The sequence below is a fragment of the Ctenopharyngodon idella genome, chromosome 10 (genome assembly GCF_019924925.1).
Source record: "Ctenopharyngodon idella isolate HZGC_01 chromosome 10, HZGC01, whole genome shotgun sequence".
NCBI lineage: Eukaryota > Metazoa > Chordata > Actinopteri > Cypriniformes > Xenocyprididae > Ctenopharyngodon > Ctenopharyngodon idella.
The window spans coordinates 42,466,625-42,480,117 of record NC_067229.1 but is presented as its reverse complement, the minus strand read 5'-3'; the positions used below and the strand labels follow the sequence as shown (position 1 = coordinate 42,480,117).

Here is a 13,493-nt window from a genome sequence, read left to right as displayed (position 1 = left end):
TGGGATCATTTTCATTTTTGGGTGAACTATCCCTTTAATTTATCTATCCCGATTAATTGTGCAGCCCTAGTTTAAAGGGACAATTCACTCAAAAATGAAAATTTGCTGTTAATTTACTCACCCTCAGGCCATCCAAGATGTAGGTGTCTTTTTTTCTTCAGTAGAACACTAAAGGCGATTTTTAGCTGAAACCGTGGTCCTTGGTGGTTCATATAATGAAAGTCAATGACTACCGTCACTTTGAGAGTCATACATATATTCAGGCAAAACAAAATTAATATCCTTGGCTCCTGACGGACTGATGAAGTGAAATGATCAGTTTATGCAAGAAACTAAACATTATTTATAACATTATTACCTGTAATCCACAGCCTTGGCAAAAAGTCCTGAGCACATTTATGACAGTCTGCAGTGCGAGCTTCTTGTCGCGTAATGACGTATGCGCAGGAGCTCAAACGTTGGGAATCTTCCTGTCAAAAATTATATTTTTCTGATTGAGAATTACAAGTCACCAATTCCAATACGACTTGAATAAAAGTCTTAGGCCTGGTTTCACAGATAGGGTTTAGATTAAGCCAGGATTAGGCCTTAATTCAATTGGGACATTTAAGTAGCTTTTATAAATATGCCTTAGCAAAAAAACATTACTGATATACAACTTGAGACAAAACAATGGCACTGGCATATTTTAAGATATGTCAGTGCAAGTTGCTTTCAGTTAAAACAGCTCAGACATGCATTTTAGTCTGGGAGTATAGGCTTAAGCCTTGTCTGTGAAACCGGGGGATAGCGTATCTGATTTTAACAGTACTTGAGTATTTTACTTGTACTGAATGTAGGCTTAAAGATGCACCAGTCCTTAACCCCTAATCGACATGCCAGTGAAAAAAAGAAACAGTTGATTTGTGAGGAGGGCAAACACATTTATTAAAATCAAAATAAAACTGAACACCTCAAAATTGCAATAAATCAAGGTCAACACAACAACCCTTTAACATTCAAGTCTCAGTTAAGCTCAATTGCTCAAAAAGGGAATAAGTAAACCAATATCCTTCAAAAAGGTCTCATTATAACAGATAAATAAAATAATGTTAAGTAAAATTAAATAGTCAAAGGCTACTTGCACTGGACGTGCTGGTTTCAGCTTCATCACCAGCTGCAGTCATGTCCTCATCTCACATATAAAACAACTACCAGCTAATGCATTTGCGTTAAAGGGTTAGTTCACCCAAAAATGAAAATTCTGTCATTTATTACTCACCCTCATGTCATTCCAAACCCATAAGACCTTCGTTCATCTTCGGAACACAAATTAAGATATTTTTGATGAAATCCAAGAGGTATATGACTCGTCCATAGACAGCAATATAATCAACACTTTCAAGGTCCAGAAAGGAACTAAAGACATATTTAAAACAGTCGACGTGACGACAGTGGTTCAAACGTAATGTGATGAAGCGACGAGAATACTTTTTGTGCGCAAAAACAAAACAAAAATAACAATTTTATTCAACAATATCTTCTCTTCTGTGTCATTCTTATACGTTCTTTACGTTCAGCACTTCTTGGTTCTAGGTCAGTACGGCCTACTCATTATTGGCCGGCTCCTGCGTCAGCATCACACGCATGCGTCATGCTCACGTGATCAGCTTTGACCAATACTGAGCTGGAATTCAGGTGTAAACACGGAAGCCTTCACCGTGCTTACTGCGTCACCTGCGTAAGGATAATGACAGAAGAGAATTGTTGTTGAATAATTGTTGAATAAAGTCATTATTTTTGGTTTGTTTCTGTGCACAAAAAGTATTCTCGTTGCTTCGTAACATTAAGGTTGAACCACTGTAGTCACGTCGACTGTTTTAACGATATCTTTAATACCTTTCTGGACCTTGAAAGTGGTGATTATATTGCAGTTTATGGACAAGTCATATACCTCTCGGATTTCATCAAAAATATCTTAATTTGTGTTCCGAAGATGAACGAAGGTCTTACAGGTATGGAATGACATGAGGTTGAGTAATTAATGACAGAAATTTCATTTTTGGGTGAACTAACCCTTTAAGTAGCTTGTTGACATGTTGGGGTGAGTAAGGGCAAAACACACAAGATATAGTACCTTCAATGCCCTGTTGATGGTGATATTCTTTTGTGTCAGAAATAAACTGCTGCAGAAAATGTTAAGTGCCTAGTTCCCTTGACAAAACGGCAATAGGATTTTTTCTATTGGCTTTTGGATGATTGCAGTAAATAAGGTCTGTAATCAACAAAATTGTATGATACTTATAAAGTTTTGTTCATAAAAATAATCTTCACAACTTGAATTTTGCAGCCTTAATACAATTGTCAAAATAAAGCTAAATTTAGGATATAAATTAACTATACCACATTTGCACGACTCCTAAACTTCTGACAAATCTTTTAATCTTTATTTAAAATCTACAAATAGGAAAGTTTGACTTAGAATACTGTAAGAATGCGAGTATAAACACAACGAGGCTGTGAAAGTGAACTTGAGTTTTCCTGTTCGGTGTGATGATGTTATTGTCCCTGGCAGCCTCTGTAGTCCCATTTAGCCAATTGTTACTGCGATATCACTTATGTTTTTTTACGTCACAGAATAAAACGTGAACATAACTTGAGCTTGTGTTATCCAAAGACTTTATTTCAAGCATTTAAAGTCAGCATGAAACGGAAGTTGCAATAGTTTTTTCTTCTCTATTGTAACGTATTGACAAGTGCAATGTCTTCTTGAACAAGAAAAAATGTAGGGCGGGACTTGATTTTGTCTATTAGAACGTTGGATCGTTGTGATTTGCTATTGCTGCAATGTCATGTGACTGACAGGTTTTCCTGCCCTCACGCCAGTAAACGTCATCAGAGAAAAGGAGAGATAAGGGTGAGATGATGTTTACAGATAAATCATTTATAATAAATACTGCAATATTCCATAAAGAATTGTTCATTTTGATTTCATGGTGACTTTAGCCAAAAACCCATTCAAAAATCTTGTTGACTTAGGGAAATGCGAACTACTTTCCTGGTTTTAGGACTAATTCCTGCAACAAAAAAAAGAAAAGAAAAATAATTTATTTTTGGGGGGAAACTATCACTTTAAAAATTAGGCCTAAATTTTTTTGCTTGGCTCTTGGTCTTCAGCTTTTATTTCATTCAACTCATTCGTCTTTCTCAGTGCCATAAGTCTAACACAACCTCTGATTGTCTTATTTTGCTGCAAATCTGGTGTTTTGTTGTTAAAAATTCTGTTTAGGTAGAATTCTTAAGATTTGCTTAATGATCTCACTCTGAATCAGCAGTAAAAAAGAGAACTAAACAAATATGGCCGCTCTATTGTCTTTTTTGCTGCACTGAGTCCCGTGTGATTGGCCGATTGTCGCAGCACACAGTCTTAGACTTACTCTATATTTTCTTTTCACTTGTACAGTCTGTTTCATTTATTATTATTTTATTTCAGACTGTCCAGAATGATCTTGTCTGACAAAATTCAGGACCAGGAGTGGATTCAGAGCGTAACCGTCTGCTAAAATATCCACGGTCCCTTGAGGCAGCCAGAGGCTGTTCTCTGAGAACCCGGCAGAAGAGGACATTCTGTTCAAAGCTATTCAATGGAGATATTTTTTGTTCAAGAGTTTTTTCCCTTCCTGAACTGAATATCAATCAATGGTCGCCTCTTTAGTGTGCTAAAGCTTGAGAAAAGAATCACGCCACCACCAGAAAAAATAAATAAAATAAAAGCACGAAAGAGCGAGAGCGAGAAAAATGAGGTGATATTGCCAGCCTTCGTGTTTAATGATGCTCTCTCCGAACTGCTGCCGTCTGGGTGTCAGAGACCGTGATTTTACCGCAAACACTGCAGCCCAGCGGGGTGCGCGGTTATAGCGAGACGGGTCGGGACGGGGGCAGTCAGGTTGAGAGAGTTAGGGGGGCTCGGGGTGGTTTTGGGACCCTCTCAAGGTGCCTCTTCCATGGAAACGCAGCTGGCTGAACAAGATTCCCATCAGTCGACAAATAAGAGACAAGCTGGGCTCTGTCTCCGCACGGGCCACACTGTTACCAGGAGCCGACAGCCAATCGCGGCACCCCAGCGGCCTCGTTTCGACAAACGGCTCTTTTCTGCGACCAATCACAGGTGAATAGCATTGTGACATCACACAATAATGAATTAGACTCATCGTAAAGCTTTTCAAAGGCTGATTGGCCCTCCAAATGAGTGATTCTGCCTCAGAAGTCAGAGCGGCATTGCTGATGGAAGGCCATCTCTCTTCACTATCTTTGTCCTGGTTACGGGATTGCACAGTTGGGGCCTTTTGAGCGGTCCCCATGTTTCCCAGCTCTGCATTTGGTTTTATTGTGCATTAGTGCTGACCCTGACCAATCACTTTCAATCACCATAATTCTCTGATTACAGGAAATATGCCATGAGATGGATGAATAGCTCTTAGGTCATTTCAACCCTGGACGGGTTCCAGAGTTTCACTTACCTCTGACGTGCCGTCAATCTCTCGCTCTCTCTCTCTGTCTCTCTCTCTGTCCCTCTCTCTTTTTCAGATGCATAGATGGCAATCGATTCTTCACCAATGACACTAGTGAACTTAGAGACACTTTATATTGGCATCGGCCAATATCTTTACCTGTTTGCAAGTTTAACAGAAGTGGTAGTTTCCCCTTGAGTCAATTTTCAAGAGTGAATAATGTGCATTTTCCGGTTTTTCAGTACTATTTAGAATATAAAATGTATAAAATGTATGATAAATGTATCTGGACTTGGATCTTGTCTAAGCTGTCAGCTAATCATAAAATCATAAACCTAAACCATAAATCTTTACCTGATTTCTGCAAAAAATCTGATTTGACTAAATGACAATATATGTATCAATGTATGTCAATTTAATGTAGAAACTGGTATGTTGAACAACTTGTTCAACAAAGGATAAAGTTTTTTTGTGTGTGTGGCATAATTTCCAACTTTTAAACATAAAATCAATTAAAAAATAGCTCTTTCTTCATACTTGATACTGGATTTGAAGACAAAATCTGATCTGGTTAGATAAGTTGCATGAACTTCCGGATTTTCTTTTTTGGTGATTTCTTGCTCCTTTTTGCACCTCAGTAGATAAACTTGCATTGTTTAAAATTTGGCTTTAGGGATATTTTTTAAATTCTTGTCAAGTGCTTGCATGGCATGTCAGTGAGCAAAGCTACAACTTTTACTAAGAGCTACATCAGGGTTTCAGATCGTTGCTCTGCAGACTGCAGTCTGAATAACCCATATCTATAATATTCTGACAAATGCAGCAGAAAGTAGCTCTGGTTCTTAATATTTTAAAAAATGGTTTGAAATTAATGTATCTAGTCCTGCAATTTAGAGGAGTGGAGCTGGAACATATATTAGATGTTTATCTTAGTTGGTCCTTAAAAATAGTTTGAACTATTTTATGTTCATGTTGGTCTTATCTGCAGATTTAAGTACAAATGGTTTTGTATTTAATAATTATGGTGTGGTTTAAGTAGTCTGTTTGCTATGGACTCATTTTATCTCACAATAAAAATTTGTAGATGCTTAATTCTCAAAGTTATCTCATTTAATTGTTCACATTTTAACTCTTTTGATTCAAGTTTTTATTACCTCAGTTCTGTTTAATTGTCTCTAAGCTGACCATATATAGGTAAGGGTTCAAAGTCAATTAAAATTATTGATATTAAGTGTTAAAGCTCCCTTTATTTACAGCACTCTTTCTAGTTACTCCACGTGTTTAAAACTTGTTTTGTGCCACAAGTGTCAGTTTGACTAATTTGTCATATACGTAATGTTCTGACTTCTGACGTTTTTATTATTTTCTTTTTTCTTTTTTTTTTGCTGCAGACACTTGAAATGGTGACGTGAGTGAAAAGACCCACAGCCTCGTTAAACATGATTTGAATTCTCCACATTTTCAGCTCGCCTTTCCTCAAGTGACTCAGCCAGCGCAGCAGCTGATATCTGGAGTTTAAGAGCTTCTGGAGAAGGTGACAAAAACACTGAACACATTTCCTCCACTGTTACGTTTTTACTAGTTCTGTTAATTTTATAGTTAACTTGAAATGGTGGCCCATCTTACTTCTGTAATGTGTCGAATTTTAAAGTGAAACAGAGAATGTAGGTACAGAACTTTTATCAATTGTAAAATTTATGGGATTTTGAAAAGCTATGTGGCTCTGTTCAGAACAGAATGCTAGCATACTGAATACTGCACAGTATATAATACATGCTGCCTACGGTACAATGTAATCACGTGACCTCATCAAATTGCAATAGAGTGTTCCTGTAGCTCAAACAGTAGAGTATTGTGCTAGCAATGTCAAGGTCATGGGTACCCAGAGAATGCATGAACTGTTGAAATGTTGAATGCACTGTAAGTCAGTTTGTATAAAAACGTCTGCTGAATGCAATCTTTTTTGTCATTTTGCATTTTTAATCCAATTTGGTGTAACTTTTGGCACTCTGTTAATAAAATAATGCCAAGAAAGTTTAAAATCACAGCTGATATTACTTGCAGTTCATCTGTCACATTAGAAATGGCAGGTGTTATCAAGTGCACAATATTCAGTGTTGTATACTGCTCATTTTCGCAAACGTAAGCGATACTAGGAGTAATATGGTAGTATGGTATTCTGACGGGTGGTTGAAGAGGTGGAGTATAAAAATAAGAGGGATGATGATGTCAGTTGAAAAGAAAACTCGTTTCAGAGGCAGAGCAAGTTGATTTTGTTAAAAGTTTACAATGATCAGTTTTAACAAAAAGATGAATCAGTCACAAAAAGAATGTATTAAGAAAGTAAATGTTGTTTTGATGTTGATTGTAATGTTTTATAGAAGTTCTCAAAGAAAAGTAAAGCAAATTCTTATATACACAAATCTTTTCAGGAAGGTTAAAGGATTAGTTCACTTCAGAATTAAAATTTCCTGATAATTTACTCACCCCCATGTCATCCAAGATGTTTATTTCTTTCTTTCTTCAGTCGAAAAGGTTTTTGAGGAAAACATTCCAGTATTTTTCTCCATATAGTGGACTTCAACAGGTTGAAGGTCCAAATTGCAGTTTAATTGCAGTTTCAGTGCAGCTTCAAAGGGCTCTACACGATCCCAGCCGAGGAATAAGGGTCTTATCTAGTGGAACAATCAGTCATTTTCTAAAAAAAATAAAAATGTATATACTTTTTAACCACAAATGCTCGTCTTGCGCTACTCTGCGATCTGCCACGCATTACGTAATCATGTTGTAAAGGTCATGCGTGACGTAGTCGGAAGTACTGCGGTAGGGTGAAAAAAAACTCATTTTCTCCTCCAACTTCAAAATTGTCTGACATCGTTGTTTTATTTTTTTTAAAGGGCGTTTGACTTAGTCTTTGCATGTTCGCTTTGTAAACACTTGCTCGGTACTTCCGCCTACGTCACTACGTGGCCTTTCCAACGTGATTACGTAATGTGTGGCGCATCGCAGAGCTAGTGCAAGTCGAGCATTTGTGGTAAAAAGTATATAAATTTTAATTTTCTTTAGAAAATGACCGATCCTTTCGCTAGATATGACCCTTATTCCTTGGCTGGGGTCGTGTAGAGCCCTTTGAAGCTGCGCTGAAACTGCAGTTTGGACCTTCAACCCATTGGTCCCTGTTGAAGTCCACTATATGGAGAAAAATTTTGTTTTGTTTTTCTCAAAAACCTTAATTTCTTTTTCGAATGAAGAAAGAAAGACATAAACATCTTGGATGAAATGTACTTTTGAAGTGAACTAATCCTTTAATATTATATATAATAATGAATAGTATAAAATCGCAAATGATTGTCTCTCTCTTCTCTGCTTTCAGCAGTGCTGTACTTACTCTAGACACACGTCTGTTTAGTGGTTATGCCTGCTTAAACACACACACACACACACACACACACACACATAGGCTCTCTTACACACACTTGCCGTATCTGACCCCCAGGTCACGCTGAAGTGACTTTGTGCCCTGTTTGTAACTGGGCCTCTTTGAAAGTGGGCCTCGCATTCCTGCTCCCTCGGACGGGGGATGTCCTGCTTATTACCAGCGAGTAGGAAGTTTCTGCCGTTAGGGATTATGTGCTGTTTCCTCGCCCAGAAGCTTTCGGCTTGTCCCCTCCCACTCTTGAAAAAGCAGCGAGTCCACAAACTAGAAAACGGTACGAACTAAATACCTGCCTCTCTGACCACCAGCCTCAGCCTTTCAGCCCCGCTCGTCTGCGCTTGTGCGATTGCTGGGAGGAGGCATCCGCGTTCCGTCCGCTTTTGTGTGGTTGTACAGAAGTGCTGCGGTTGGGAGGAGGAGGAGGAGGTGGAGGGGAACAGCTGCTCTCCACACAGAAGCCGGTTTCCTAGCCTGACAGCCAGCGAGAGGCAGTCAGCGCCGGGGCTTTTTTCCCGGGGGCCCTAGGGTTGGTTCACCAGTCTCCGCAGCTCCGGCTAGGAGGGAGATTTTTATGGCGGCGGAGAAACACGAAATGGACCAGAACAAGTAGGATTCTCTCCTTCACAAGGCCGGGCACTCGTGTTCAGCGTGAGTACTCTGCTGTTTTTTTGTTTTTTGCTAAAGTTGCATGGACACAAAGGATTGTACAGTCCTCGATGTTCTTTTTGTGCTGTTTTGTTTGGCTTCTCTCTGCCTCTCTGAACCGTCAAGAACTCAGTTTCCTGTGAGAAACAACTCGGGCAGTTTATTACTCACGTTGAGCTGCAGGTTTTCGTGAAAATAATGCTTTGTGCTTTTGTATTGCAGCTGGGCTAAAGGGTCACGGCCAGAGGCATCGGTGCTGTGTGTGTATGTACATATTAAATACGGACTAGGATCTGATAAAGACCGTTTATGAATGTTTGTAAATCCTCTGGTATTGCTTTTGGAAGTTATGGGACTCGACAGCATGCTTTGAACTTGGCAGAGAGTGAGAAACTTTGCGTGAACTGTTGGAAGGACTGTACGGAGAGACGCTCGCACTTTTACATACTCATGGCTGACGGGTTTTGAATCAGTGTTGCTTTCACACAGTATTTAAGGAAATCTCTAAACTTGTTCATTCATTTTTTTGCCAGAATATTTTTCAGGGAGTTGCATTAATCTTAAAATTAAAATTAATTAAAATTAAATATATCTATCTATCTATCTATCTATCTACCTGTCTGTCTGTCTGTCTATCTATCTATCTATCTATCTAAATATTATATATATATATATATATATATAGAGAGAGAGAGAGAGAGATAGATAATCTAAATCATATATTGAGGCCCTTTTGTTTACCTTTCTAAGCAGCGATTTCATTAACAGAGACTAAATTAATGGACAATATTTAGTGGAAATGGGCAATTCGAGTCTCTAAAGAAAAAAATTAGTTTAGTATCAATACTGTTAATTTATTCAGGAACTTTGGGAATACATCTGCTTTATGTTGTAGTATACAATACATATTTGTACTAATGAATGTCTGGTGTTTTCCAGTGTACAGTAATTTCTTAGTCAAATTTTTTTTTTTTTTCAGTCAAAAAGTATCTTTGTTTGGTTCTTATCAATCTGAAACCTGGTGGTTACCTTTATTCACATTATTTATTTATTTTTTATTTTTTTTATACAACCTGTCTGATGCTATGGCACCTGTTCTTTCAAAGCCGGAGTCTTGTAAAATATCCTTTTCTTTAAGAAAAGCCCCTGTTCACCTTTTTCTGTTGCCCCCGTAGACGACCTTGTGTCACAGGAATGAGATGTTTGGACAGGCATTATCGTACGGCTTTCTCTTCTAGAGTGCTGTTTCAAAGCACGGCCAGAGGCATGGAAAAGACGGAATGCACAAAAAGAAATAAGCAGGAGGACAAAAAGGCAAAGGAGTCGAGTAGTTTTAGCTTAGCTTGGGTTGTGGTGCTGCTTACGGTTTCCAGGGCATTTTTGTGTGTGTGTGTGTGTGTGTGTGTGTGTGTGTGTGTGTGTGTGTGTAAGGTGGGATATTGCAGTTTAGTTGTCAACTTAGCACAGAGAGAGAGCGAGGGGCCACCACTGAATCTAGTTCTCTATTTTAGGTATGTAGGTCACTATCCTCTGAAGTAGCAGATCTGCACACCTTCTTAATGAGGGCTTCTGAAGTCTTTGTGGCAGATGGTTTATTTTTGGTTCTTTGCTGTTCTATATTAAAGTTTCTTTGGGGCACATCAAGTTGATGGCCTGGCTTTTAAAAAACACAGAGATATCGTCTCTGATCTCCTCTCTTCTCCAGTACTCAGTTTAGACCAATCTAATTTGAGGTTCATCCTATTTCTATTGGGCTGACCTTTCAGTGACCTGAGCACACTGTAAAAAATTATTTTCATGATTTGTTATCACACACATTTTTTCTTTTGTCAAATCAAATTCAATAATTAATGTGATTCAGATAATATAATATTTTGAGTTTCTGTTGATTAAACCAATCGCCTTCATTGTATTAACTAATTTTTTAAAATTTCAATGAACTCAAAATTTTAAGGCAACTAGGTAACTTTTTTAAGTTAAACCAACATTTCCTCTTTACAGTGCAGAAATACCTGCACAGCAACAACATACCTAGAAACCTAAGTGGGAAATACATGTATATATATATAATTTATATATAAAATTTGTATTTTTCCCCCTAGGTAGTTTTTTTGTTGTTGTTGTTGCTCTAGGTTTCTCTCTCTCATTCTATATTTAATTTTACACAATTTATAGTTACCATATTTTCATATATAGTTACCACATTATTTTTTAGCAATATTTTATGTTAAAATTTATATGAATGATGTAGAGAAAGTCTCATTTAATATGACGTAATTAAAGCTCCATGCAACTTAATTATAAAAATGCTGAAAATCAGTTTTTAGATGGAATATAGCATGTCACACCCTAGGAAATCTAATTTTTCCCAAAGTATTTAATGTCAGCTTTCTTAATCTATATCTGTGTCCTTTTACATCTGTATCTATAGTTATATATAGGCTAACTATGGCAGGATGATATGCTATAGTTACAGCATATAGTGGCATTATTGCTTTTGTTTTTGTTTCGTTTTATCAAGGTAACTTTTGAGTTGAGGTAATAGCCTATAAAAAAAAGAAAGTGCATGAGCTCTGTGGGCTTCCGTATGTTTAGAGACAGTCATTACTTTTGCAGTTTTATTTTGTACAACTATGAACTTGAACTCTTCACACTGTGCTTTAAAGGATGCGGTCCTTGTCTCGTGAATTAAGCACAAGATTTGTAATGACTTTAATTTCATGCTGAAATTGGACTGTAGAAACAATGTCCAATTGTTTAGCTCTTGTTTTAAGTCTTTTGTCCACACATTTTGTTCTGGTCTGCGCTGGAGCAGCATCAGAAGTGACGCAGATTAGAGAGAACATTGGTTCAGCGTCTAATGAGCAGTTCTGCTCTTAACTTCGTGATTTTGACAGGAAGGAAAGGAACACACATTTTGTGTGTGTGTTTTCATCGCTCTGCTGCGGTTCTAACGGGCTAAAAGGTGGATGCGTACTTGCTCTCGGTTGACAGGCAGAACGCAGAGTGCCGAATGTGTTTAACTGCCTCGCAGGCTGTAAATTTGTCACACTGTCATTTGCCCAGAGGAGAGTGAAAACCGCAGTTTGCCACAGAGCTTTATGAACTGTGAGTTTCCAGGTGCCGTGTGGTCAGACAGTTCTGGTAATCAGGATCCGGGCCTGACGTGTTTTTCTAGGTATTAGGTTTCCTCAGAAGCTTATGTTATAAAGATCATAATTGGATGGATATGGATTGTGCAGTTGAAAAACTTTTTGATAGAAACTCCACTGTCTTCAGATTAACTTTACTCTCTGTCTACTTATTCTTATTTTTAAAAATAGTCCTTTAGTTGATTTTTTATTTTTATTTTTTTATTTTTTTTTTCATAATTTTTTTCCTCATAACATGGATTTTTATCTCACTCAAATAAATATAATAAATTTATTTTAATTAAATAAAAATAATTTTAGGCAGACTGTCCAGCTTTGATTCTATCACCCAGAGAATTTTTAAGATATTAACTTTTTAAGCATTTATTTAATAGATAATATTCTTTATTTATTTATGACAGTTTTATTATGTTTTAAATATTAACATGTATGCATTAATATTATAATGATACATTTTTATCCAGCATTTCTTGGTTTAACTTAAATATAATTCTTTATGTTTTATTTTAAGATTTCAAGTGTCATGACATTGTGTTGTAAGCGTAAATGTTTCCCTCATTCCTTCAGGCTTTAGTTCATTAATTTAGCCAGATTCTGACACTCCACAAATTATTAGTTTGACTACAGTTGTCAGTGTAAAGGTTTCCAATCCCTGGTTTAATGTGATTTATAGAGGGAAACACACACACACACACACGTTTTGTTATCGAGAAATGGCACTAAGAAGCTTTCTTTCTCTCTATCTATCGCTCTCTCTCTCTCTCTCTCTCTCACACACACACACACACACACACACACACACACACACACACAAAATGTGTCCTGGAGAGCCATAAAAGAGATGATGTCATGTCTGAACTGGAGACTGTGTGTGTTTGCACTGATCCGTTTCTCATTCAGAACCATTGAATGGGCCAGATCGCTCTGAAAGAGGACCAAAAAAAGCCCTGAAATCCCCAGCAGACAGCCTGAAAGTTCCCTATTCTAGTCAAATTTAATTTAACTCAATCTTCTATAAAAAAAAGTAGACCAGGTTTTTTGTACATTTAAGGGTTTATATACCTTTTCCAGGAGGATTTATGATGATTGTAAGACTGAACAATAAAAGAATTTGAATGAAAAATGTCATAATCCTTCAAAAAGCCTATTGGAAGTGTTTTTTTCTCTCTTCAGTTTGCTTTTTGTCAGGTAACTTATTTTTAACATATTGAAAGGCAACATTTGACTTTCTATATAGAAGGAAAACGTCTATAATAAAGATATTTAATTGTATTGCTATTACAGTATTGTTTTTGTTTCAGGGAGATATTTTCCAAAAAAAATTGCAGGTTTGACAATATTTTCTGTAAGTCAATATGATAAATCTATTGTGAAAAGCAGTGGAGGGCTATTATGTCTGTATGCATTTTTATCTGTTTCCACATATTCTACAAAGAATCCTGACAAACTGTTTGTGCAGGTGTGATAGTTGTGAACCTTTTACTGGTATTTTTATTGACCTTTCGGAGTGTGTGCATGCAGAACAAAAGAAACTATTGTGTTTGGTTAATGTTCACTACGGTCCCCTAGTTCATATGGCATCACTGCCTACTCACTGGTGACAGGGCTCTAGAGGTGAAACCCATCTCCTTGCTTTTACGGCTGCCTTGTTTTGTCCTTGTTTACTTGTTTAAATGTCCAGCAGTCTTTCATTCTTGCCTTTCTGATGTCCTAAAGGGACGGGGTGGGACTGCGTTGAGAGCTGCTCTTCATCAAGGGCTTTTGACTGCT

At 37.3% G+C, this 13,493-nt stretch overlaps 1 long non-coding RNA gene across 4 annotated transcripts in view; it reads left to right on the top strand.

Moving 5' to 3' along the window:
* Positions 1-13,493, top strand: part of LOC127520257 (uncharacterized) — a 70,676-nt gene that overhangs the window by 3,188 nt on the left and 53,995 nt on the right. Inside the window, exon 4 of one of the 4 annotated variants that reach the window (XR_007932076.1) lies at positions 5,882-6,024. This is a non-coding gene — a long non-coding RNA (uncharacterized LOC127520257). Of the gene's footprint in view, positions 1-5,881; positions 6,025-7,727; positions 8,575-13,493 lie in introns of those variants that run through there. The other 3 variants (XR_007932075.1, XR_007932073.1, XR_007932077.1) reach the window with 3 other exon arrangements.